The sequence below is a fragment of the Rhipicephalus sanguineus genome, chromosome 4 (assembly GCF_013339695.2).
Source record: "Rhipicephalus sanguineus isolate Rsan-2018 chromosome 4, BIME_Rsan_1.4, whole genome shotgun sequence".
NCBI lineage: Eukaryota > Metazoa > Arthropoda > Arachnida > Ixodida > Ixodidae > Rhipicephalus > Rhipicephalus sanguineus.
Window position 1 is genome coordinate 95,095,941 of NC_051179.1, and position 8,302 is coordinate 95,104,242.

An 8,302-nucleotide genomic window follows, 5' to 3' on the forward strand; every position below is an offset into this window, starting at 1 on the left:
AAAATTTAATGCCCTGTCAGGAAAGCTAGTACTCTGAACACCTCAAGGAAAATAAGTGGTTATAATATATATCGGAAAACAGCCGGGAAGGACCATCTCTACGGTTAACATTTCACAGTCAGGATCCATAATTTGAAAAATAATTTTTGCCTTATGACATTTTTACCTGAAATGAATGTGATTAGACCTCCACCTCTAGTAGGTCGGTCTAATCGAAAACACCGATAAGACTTTAAATGAAAATTTTTCTCATTAGTTAACCAAGTTTCCTGTAATAAAATTATATCCGGATTATGTTGATTAACAAGACAAAATAGGTCTACAGAAGCTGATAAAATGGAGCGGCAGTTCCACTGAAGCACTTTCAACGACCCTATGGTGAAGAAAGTGCCGCAGTAGAAATTGCCTTCTCCAATATACTTTCTTTCAAAATTGATTTAGGCTGACTTTCTTCGATTTCGACTGAGGCAGAGATGACGAGTCCTCACTAGCTGACGAGATTGCTCTCTTTTGAGCCCTAGCAATATGGTCTGCATCTGTCATTTCCATATCGTTGATTGGCTGGTTTTCAGAGACAGGAGTAAAAGATGAGCCCGTTGACGCGATACCACATTCAGAGTTGGGTATCTGATTACTTTCCTCATTGGTAGGCTGTGTAGGTTTAGTATTCAAAGATGTTACAGAGCACTGACCAGCAGTTTGCATGGCGGTATTCATTTTTTCTGAAATAGTCTGTGCAATGCTGTCTCCCAGGTTTTATGTACTTCGTTTTTTTTCTGCCATATAAACGACAGCCCTCTGTAATGCTTTGGCTCAGTGGGTTCAATAAGTAAAGGATAGATAAAGATAAGCGTTTCTACATATCTTTACGTGCTAAAGGCATCTGCATGCTACAAAACAGTGACCTCTTATTTCATTTTTGTGTGCTCAAAGAGGGCCCCTTGTTAGTAGGTGGTTTTAGAATGTGACTCTGCCAACATCTCATTCAGCTGCAGGGTATTTCTACCTTCAATTTTGCCACCGCATTTTTATATCATATTGCATTCCTATTTCAGGCGATACCGATACACCGCGTATCGGCAATTCGTGCGGTGGGTCTGGCATCGCCTTGGAAGACGAAAGCGAGTCGTCCTTCCGAGCTGCGTTGTGTGCGCAGTGCGTGCACAATTTCCTTCAGAAGACTACTCTGGTTTTAAGTATCCGGAGTGCTAGTATATCAATTCAATAAAGGCAACAACTTGTTCGACTTGATTTATTTCTGTGGGCATGGCAGCCTGTGTCCTGGTCATATGCAAAACACGCTATATCACCAGCACAATAGTCGGAAAACAACACTTATTCTAACAATGAGTGCGAAAAAAAAGAGGCAAAGGGCGTGGTCGCTAACGTAAAATAACAAAACAGAAAGAGTTGCCAAGCCTGCACACGTAGCAATGAATACATTCTCCAAATTTCTGAAAGGATGCAGTCGTCTTGACCTCACGGACTATGTAAGAAGCGAACAGGAACCTGAAAGACGGCATTAAACTGACATCCTTAGCTGCTCAATGTCCTCCCTGACGAGCTAGTACATCATTAGAACTGCACGTTCAACAACACCCAGTCTCAAGAAGTGGGGTACACGGCATAGCTATGCACGAAAAGAACACTTATTCTGACAATGAGTGCGAAAAAAAAAGAGGCAAAGGCCATGGTCGCTAACGCAAAAAAAAACAGAAAGAGTTGCCAAGCCTGCACACATAGCACTGAATACATTCTCCAAATTTCTGAAAGGATGCAGTCGTCTTGACCTCATTGACTATGTAAGAAGCGAACAGGAACGTGAAAGACGGCATTAAACTGACATCCTTAGCTGCCTGATGAGCCATTACATTATCAGTAGAGGTATCAGTCACGTCACCACAGATTAAAAAACACCCTGTGTCAACAAGTGACCTACTGTGTCAGCTGAATCCATTCTGTGTTCTAACGCAAGAAGTTCCAAGGAATATGGTAGCTGACTCCTGGCAACAATGAGCTGTGCAAGCTGCACGAAATATTTGTGTTGCACATTCCTGCCAGAGAACTGAAAGCGTTATATGGAAAAGAAGCTGATTACAATGATCAAGTGTTAAGGGATCGCTGAAATTACCTGCCTAATAGTCGACTTTGATAGAGAACAAAGCACTTCTGCCCAAGAGACTGAACATGTCGCTGATAAAAATTATACAATGACAGCACAATCAAAACTCTTTCTCCACAGTTCTCACAGAAAATTCCAGCGATGGATGGTGGCAGAAATGAAATAAACCAAGGAGCAGTTGCATATTGAAATATTGCAACGGTATTATCCGAGCAGGACAACAGTAAGAACACGTGAGCTGGTGCAGCCCAACGACGCCATATTTGCCTGACCATCTTGTCCTGCAAATAAACGAAGTTCAACAGTCACCGTAACAGCTTTGTGCTGGTTGTGTTCAGTAAAAACCAACACGATGCAGCTGCTTCCGTTGCGAGTTTGATCCTGGTCGCGGCAGTCGCATTTCGATGGATGCGAAACGCTAGAGCCGGTGTACTGTACAATGTCAGTGCACGTTAAAGAACACCAAATGGTCGAAATTCCCAGAGTTCTCCACTACGGTGTCCCTCATAATCCTATCATGGTTTTGGGATGTAAAACCCAGTATTCCTATTATTCTGGTGTACTACAGAATCCGCAATTGGACATATTTAGGGCTATGCATGATGATGCGACCGCTTGCCATCTAGGGTTCATCAGAATGTTGAAGCAGAAACGGGAGCGCTTTACAGGCCCAGAATGGGGGAGATAGTCTATCACTATGTCGCTAGTTGCAAACAGTGTCAGCAATATCAGCTCGGCAGGAGAAGACGAAGATGTCAGCTGGCTTTCAGTTGCCGCGAAACGTGACTTGTGGGCTTCGACAATGGCCACCTTGTCGACTGGCCCAAAGGCAGCTGACAAGTGTGGTGGCTGTGGCGTGGCATCCGTTCCACCTTTACTGCCACAAGCAAGCAGCTCCTCGACAGCAGACAGAAGATGGTTCACGTAGGCTGCATATAGATGACAAATAATGGTTACATTAGTGTGAACACTGGTTGTTTCATGCGTAGTTGTCTTCAAGCTCACGTAAGAGTTTTTATGTAACAGCCTGGATAGAAGGCAACATATAGCATAGATGAAGAAGCTCACTTTTTTACGGCTTGCCACCAGCTGGAAACCCTAACATCTTTTTAATTCATGGTGGCAAGCTAAACTTCAAGTAGCCCTCTTAATTAAGAAGTAAGATTTTATAGAAAAATCATGAAGTTTGATGTACACACCATAAGTGGGCAGTTCTCTGATGGGACAAGCAACAGGCTCGCCTCCCCTCGCCTTTGGATGCTTTATCTGCCATCGCAGACCCTTTCTTCGTTGCTGCCTGCATTCTTCCCGAATTTTCATTGTAATGAAGGGCGGAAAGCAGACACCTGCACATCATAATGCATTCATTAGTGGTGCTTTAGTGGACTTAAGAATTCAAGGAAAGAAAACATTCAGGTTAGTTTGTTGGCTGTTCTACATGTATGTACAATGCTAAGTCAACATGTGCACAAATTAGAAGCAGCATGGACACACTGTGATTACACATTATTTGTCCATGTTTTGCTTTGCATTGTATGTACACTTAGAATCAGCAACATCACATCATCATGTGTGAAAGGCACATATGACAGAGCTGATTGCTAAAGTAATTAAAAACACTAATATACAGGCACATTCTGATATTATTAAATGCACAGCAGTTCATAGCAAACCAAAGGCATTTTGACCATTTCTATTCATTCATCCGTCCATCTGTGTTGGCGCTGTCATGGTCGTCTCCTTAGCTTGGTGTATACCAACATAGGCATGGGACGATGTGAATGTATGAAATGACAGGTCATGACACGAATAATGTGACGTCCCTGTTGCCTACAGCATGAAATCCTATCCAGCAGTCACTTACGGTACATACCCGCATACGGCAGCCCGTGGTATGCGTGTATGCACCACAGGTGATTCACAGTTTATATCAACCCAGACTTTCTAAATCTTAACATGATGGTGTGAAGTAGCCCATTTCACACCACACAAAAATGCGGTGCCGGTATCGGCGGCATTGGTGATATGTGAAATATTAGTGGAAGCAAAGAATAAAAATCATGCCTCGACCCGGAATCAAATGCAGACATTATCATGATAGCCAAGTATTGTACCACTGAGCCATGTCAGTGCTTCAAACTGTTTCGAAAAAAGACCCTATACAAGCGTCACGTGAGAACAATGGCAATTGCTGTGGCAGTGTTGGCTCTCCGCTTTTATGTTTATGTGATAAACGTTACATATATATGACTCCGCAAGCTACAGCCAAGCATTCCACGCCTACTACCACTACTTATGATGTGCACATCATTGTACCGCAGCGTGCACTTCATGGTGATGAAAGTGCAGGCAAGTACTAAATTTACATGACGACGTCAATCCACCTCGTAACGCTTGGCTCAAAGGAAAAAAATCTAGCACAGGCTGCTACTTTCCGACTGTTTTGCATGAAATTGATTCCCACAATAGATGGGATCTGGCAGACTTCTGGTATTACAAACACTGACTCTGCAAATTTTCAATGCAGTATTTGTAAAAGTTCAGCGTCACATCAGGTCTGCAGTGACAAGATGTTTGTGACAACATTTTGTGTGTAATTTATATGTAGCCTGCAGCTGTATGGGTGCGAATAATAATAGTATTACAGCAATATAGGTAAATGAGTTAGTGTACACTGCATAGGTATAGAGAAAAATACAAAACAATAAGCACTTCTTAGATTTGCACATATTTTACAGCTTGAATTATATGTTCCTCATATGTACTTCTTGCAAAGAACGTACCTGGCAGCTGCCCTTGATGCGAAAATGCATAGCATTTTGGAGCGAACCTTTATTATGGAGTGGAATGACTCCACGCCAAATGTCTGAAAATTGGGCGACACCTGCCTGATGTCATCCAGAAGCCGTTTGCTTGTGACAATGGCATGTAGCCTGTCATAAGCATCCGTGCCTGAAAACAATTAGAAACACAAGACTGGTTGTTACATTAAGAATTGTGAAAAAAATGCAATTCAAAGAAAAGCGAATGCTGTTTGTGGAATTTATGTGCTGTCCTTATTGCAGGTTCTTTTTCTTAGTGCCATCCACTGGCTCAAGTACCCATTTTGCACCTGTTATTTCTAAAACTTTATGAAAGGAATATTCGGATAGATGATACCTGGCAAGATCCACTTCCTTCGCTCCAGCTCCCCATGCTTGCACTCCGGGTACAGCAGGCCGTGTCCAGTGTGCTTGTCCTGGATGTGATTCAGGAGGGAGAGCCACACAGCTATGGCAAGATCCCCATTGCCCTTTCCAACTCCGACGGCGAAGTAGAGATGTGCTATGATAGACCGCCTCCAGAGGCCAATCAATTCGCAGCCTCGGTGCTTGCCAGCAGCGATAAGCTGCTTTTTGACGCCTGCATGAAAGAAGATAATGAGTTTGCTACAAAGAGGTGGTTTAAAACAGTTATAAACCTTGAAGCCTGACCTTTGCTGACATGCCATGCATCAAAAAGATGGAGCAGAGGAGGCTGGTGTGTCCTTAAGTACTTCCGCACTTGTGGATGGCGGTCCGTCACGATCTCAAGCACTGCGATTCCACTGTCATGGAGGTTTTTTATTGTCCTTTTCAGCCTTCCAACTCCATATGGCCACTGGAGGCTACTTCATTTGACTGCAGAAAAAAAACTTAAATACAGTTTAGCTGTTTTAAAGGCCAAATGGCAAGCTCTCATTACCTGAACAAGCTCAACATCAATTATTTTATTGATGGACGTCTCCAACAATGAGTAGTGCCGTACTTGGCGCAGTATCCGGGGGAGTCGGCTCGGCTGTCCCCTGCAAGCCTCGCTCCTGTTGGCTTTAGCTGCTGATGCAATGCCATCTTCTCTTTCTCCCAAACCTGTGGCAAGAATGGATTGTAAAATTCATGCAAGTTGTTTGTAACTCCGTCATCTAAGGTGCCTACATGTTCGAAACAGTTACAAAAAATATATTTGATTGCTCCAGTTTTGTACACATTTTCTGCAGGAGCTAGAGCATGCAGGCAGTGCACATGCAAACTGTTCCTGAGCATTCAGAATGAGAAGTTTAGTTTTCGAAGATATCTTAATTAATCATTGATTACTCCAATAGTTACCTTTAAAAGCACAAGGTGTTATGTTTTTAAGACATCGGTTGTTTATTCTGCATCACCCTAAGACAATTTACTTGTTTACTGCAGTAAATAGGACATGGAATTTTGTTCCTTGGTTTAGTTAAAGCAATACATACTTTTGTTGGTCAAATGTATAAATACTTCAGGAAAGCACCAGCCTATGTAGGCCAATCTCTGTCCCTCATCATTTGTTCCGGTTGTATTGTATTAAAATTTCAATGCATACTTAAAAAACCAGGCAGTCGAAGTTATTCTAATGTCATGTATTACGGAATAATTCATTGCTTACTAAGCACCTTTGGTCAATGGGCATCAGCAAGCAGTGTTCATAAAGAGAAATCCTTAGTAAATAAGAAGAGAGTATGTCAAGAAAGAGTATATAAGAAAAAAAAAGAAATGTGAAAACCTTGTTGACGGCTGGCAGCAAGAGGTCATGCTGAATGCGGTAATAAGTTCTGCTGGAGAAGCAGCTTATCCCGGCATTCCGCAAGAAGCGCAGTGTCTGCATCGGGCTGCATCCAGTAAAAAGGATGCTGGCAGCAAGTGCAACATTGCCAAGAGCATTGTTTCCACTCTTTGGCTGGCTGTGCCAAGTCACTGTGTGGCCGTCTTCACATGTTGTTGTAATAGTGACCAAAGAGCCAAGCACCTGTAAACGAATTCAACGTATGGTTGCAGTATTTCATGCACCCTCAAGTGTATTGTGTCTGGTATGAAACTTGCTGCACTGAATTTGGAGCAGGATGTTGAAACGCCTAAGGGTGCTCAACATTAATCTTGGCTGACAAATGAAGTTTGGAAGCTACTAAGTATTGTAAGAAATTTTTGTGATAATAACTATTTCACTGTCATTCCATGAGTACATGCCATTGCTCCTGATGGTTATGCATACAGTCTGTCAATTTTGTACACAGCGACATCAAGTTGATATCATTGTACAATATCACATGTGCTGTGCAGCCGTTTTGAAGCATACAAATAGACACTAGGCGAGTGTGCATAATAAGTTGTCCCAGTGAAGACAATGACTTTGATAACTGACCACTCTATGCTATCAACACAACAGCAGCAATCTGCAGCGATTCCAGAAAGTTGTTTTTAAGACAAAATGCAGACACACGATTCAACTCTTAAACAGTGCAACATAAATTACACAACGAAATTGCATAAATCCGAAAGGCAGAATATGTTACCTGCCTTTAGCGAGACAAAATTGACATAGTAGTCAAGCGAAAAAATGCTTGATAAATGCATTTGAACTTACACTTGGCATTCATTACACAACATCCTCCTTCTTTACATTCCTTTTTTAGCACATAATGCAGTTCACCATATCAACCTTATCTTGCATAGCTGAAACACGACACTATCCCACCAAGGCGAGACAGTTATTTAGAGGTATCGATACTATCTGTTACAAACCTCTAGGGACGATGTTGCTGGGCGAAGACAAGTCTTGCACAGCTTCATGAGCTCAAGAAGCTGGTCCTCGTACACGACAAACTTTCGCAGCATGGACCCTTCAAGCGGTGCTGCTGCTTCTGGAGCTGGCCTATAAATAATATGTTATGCTGTCATCTTTGGATAAGTAAACAGAACTTTAACCAGTATGAATAGACGTGTGTTTTGCGTCCAGTCATTCGCTATAAATCAAACACTGATACTGTGTAATGCAGAAAGCAGTAAGCTCTTGTCTCTGTCACATGCAACAGTTAATTTTTCTTGAACTGTTTCTATATGCATACAACACCATAACAATATGTTTCCTAAGAGGTGTTACATAGGTTGAGCAACAATCTATGCCATCAACAGCAGAAAAATAACGAGTTTTCCTTACAAGGAACTGTCATGCAGTGTAGGCTCATAAGTACAGTCCTGTGAATTATCTACAAATCCATAGGATTCATCACAGGAGTCATCGATGGGCAGTGGTGTAGAACACCTCGGATGCAGCATGTCCTCCAGCAGGGCAAGATCTGCAGTGTTAGCTCTGTCTGGCATTCTGCAAATAAAGACCCACAAAATTGTACTGTTCTCA

At 42.3% G+C, this 8,302-nt stretch overlaps 1 long non-coding RNA gene across 1 annotated transcript; it reads right to left on the reverse strand.

Annotated features, from left to right (window-relative positions):
• Positions 1-4,968: 4,968 nt before the first annotated feature.
• On the reverse strand, positions 4,969-5,709 carry LOC119388881 (uncharacterized). The gene is made up of 3 exons (XR_005182881.2): positions 5,596-5,709; positions 5,282-5,524; positions 4,969-5,074 (listed from the first exon to the last, which is right to left on the reverse strand). It is a non-coding gene; the product is annotated as an uncharacterized LOC119388881 (long non-coding RNA).
• Between the last annotated feature and the right edge of the window lie 2,593 nt (positions 5,710-8,302).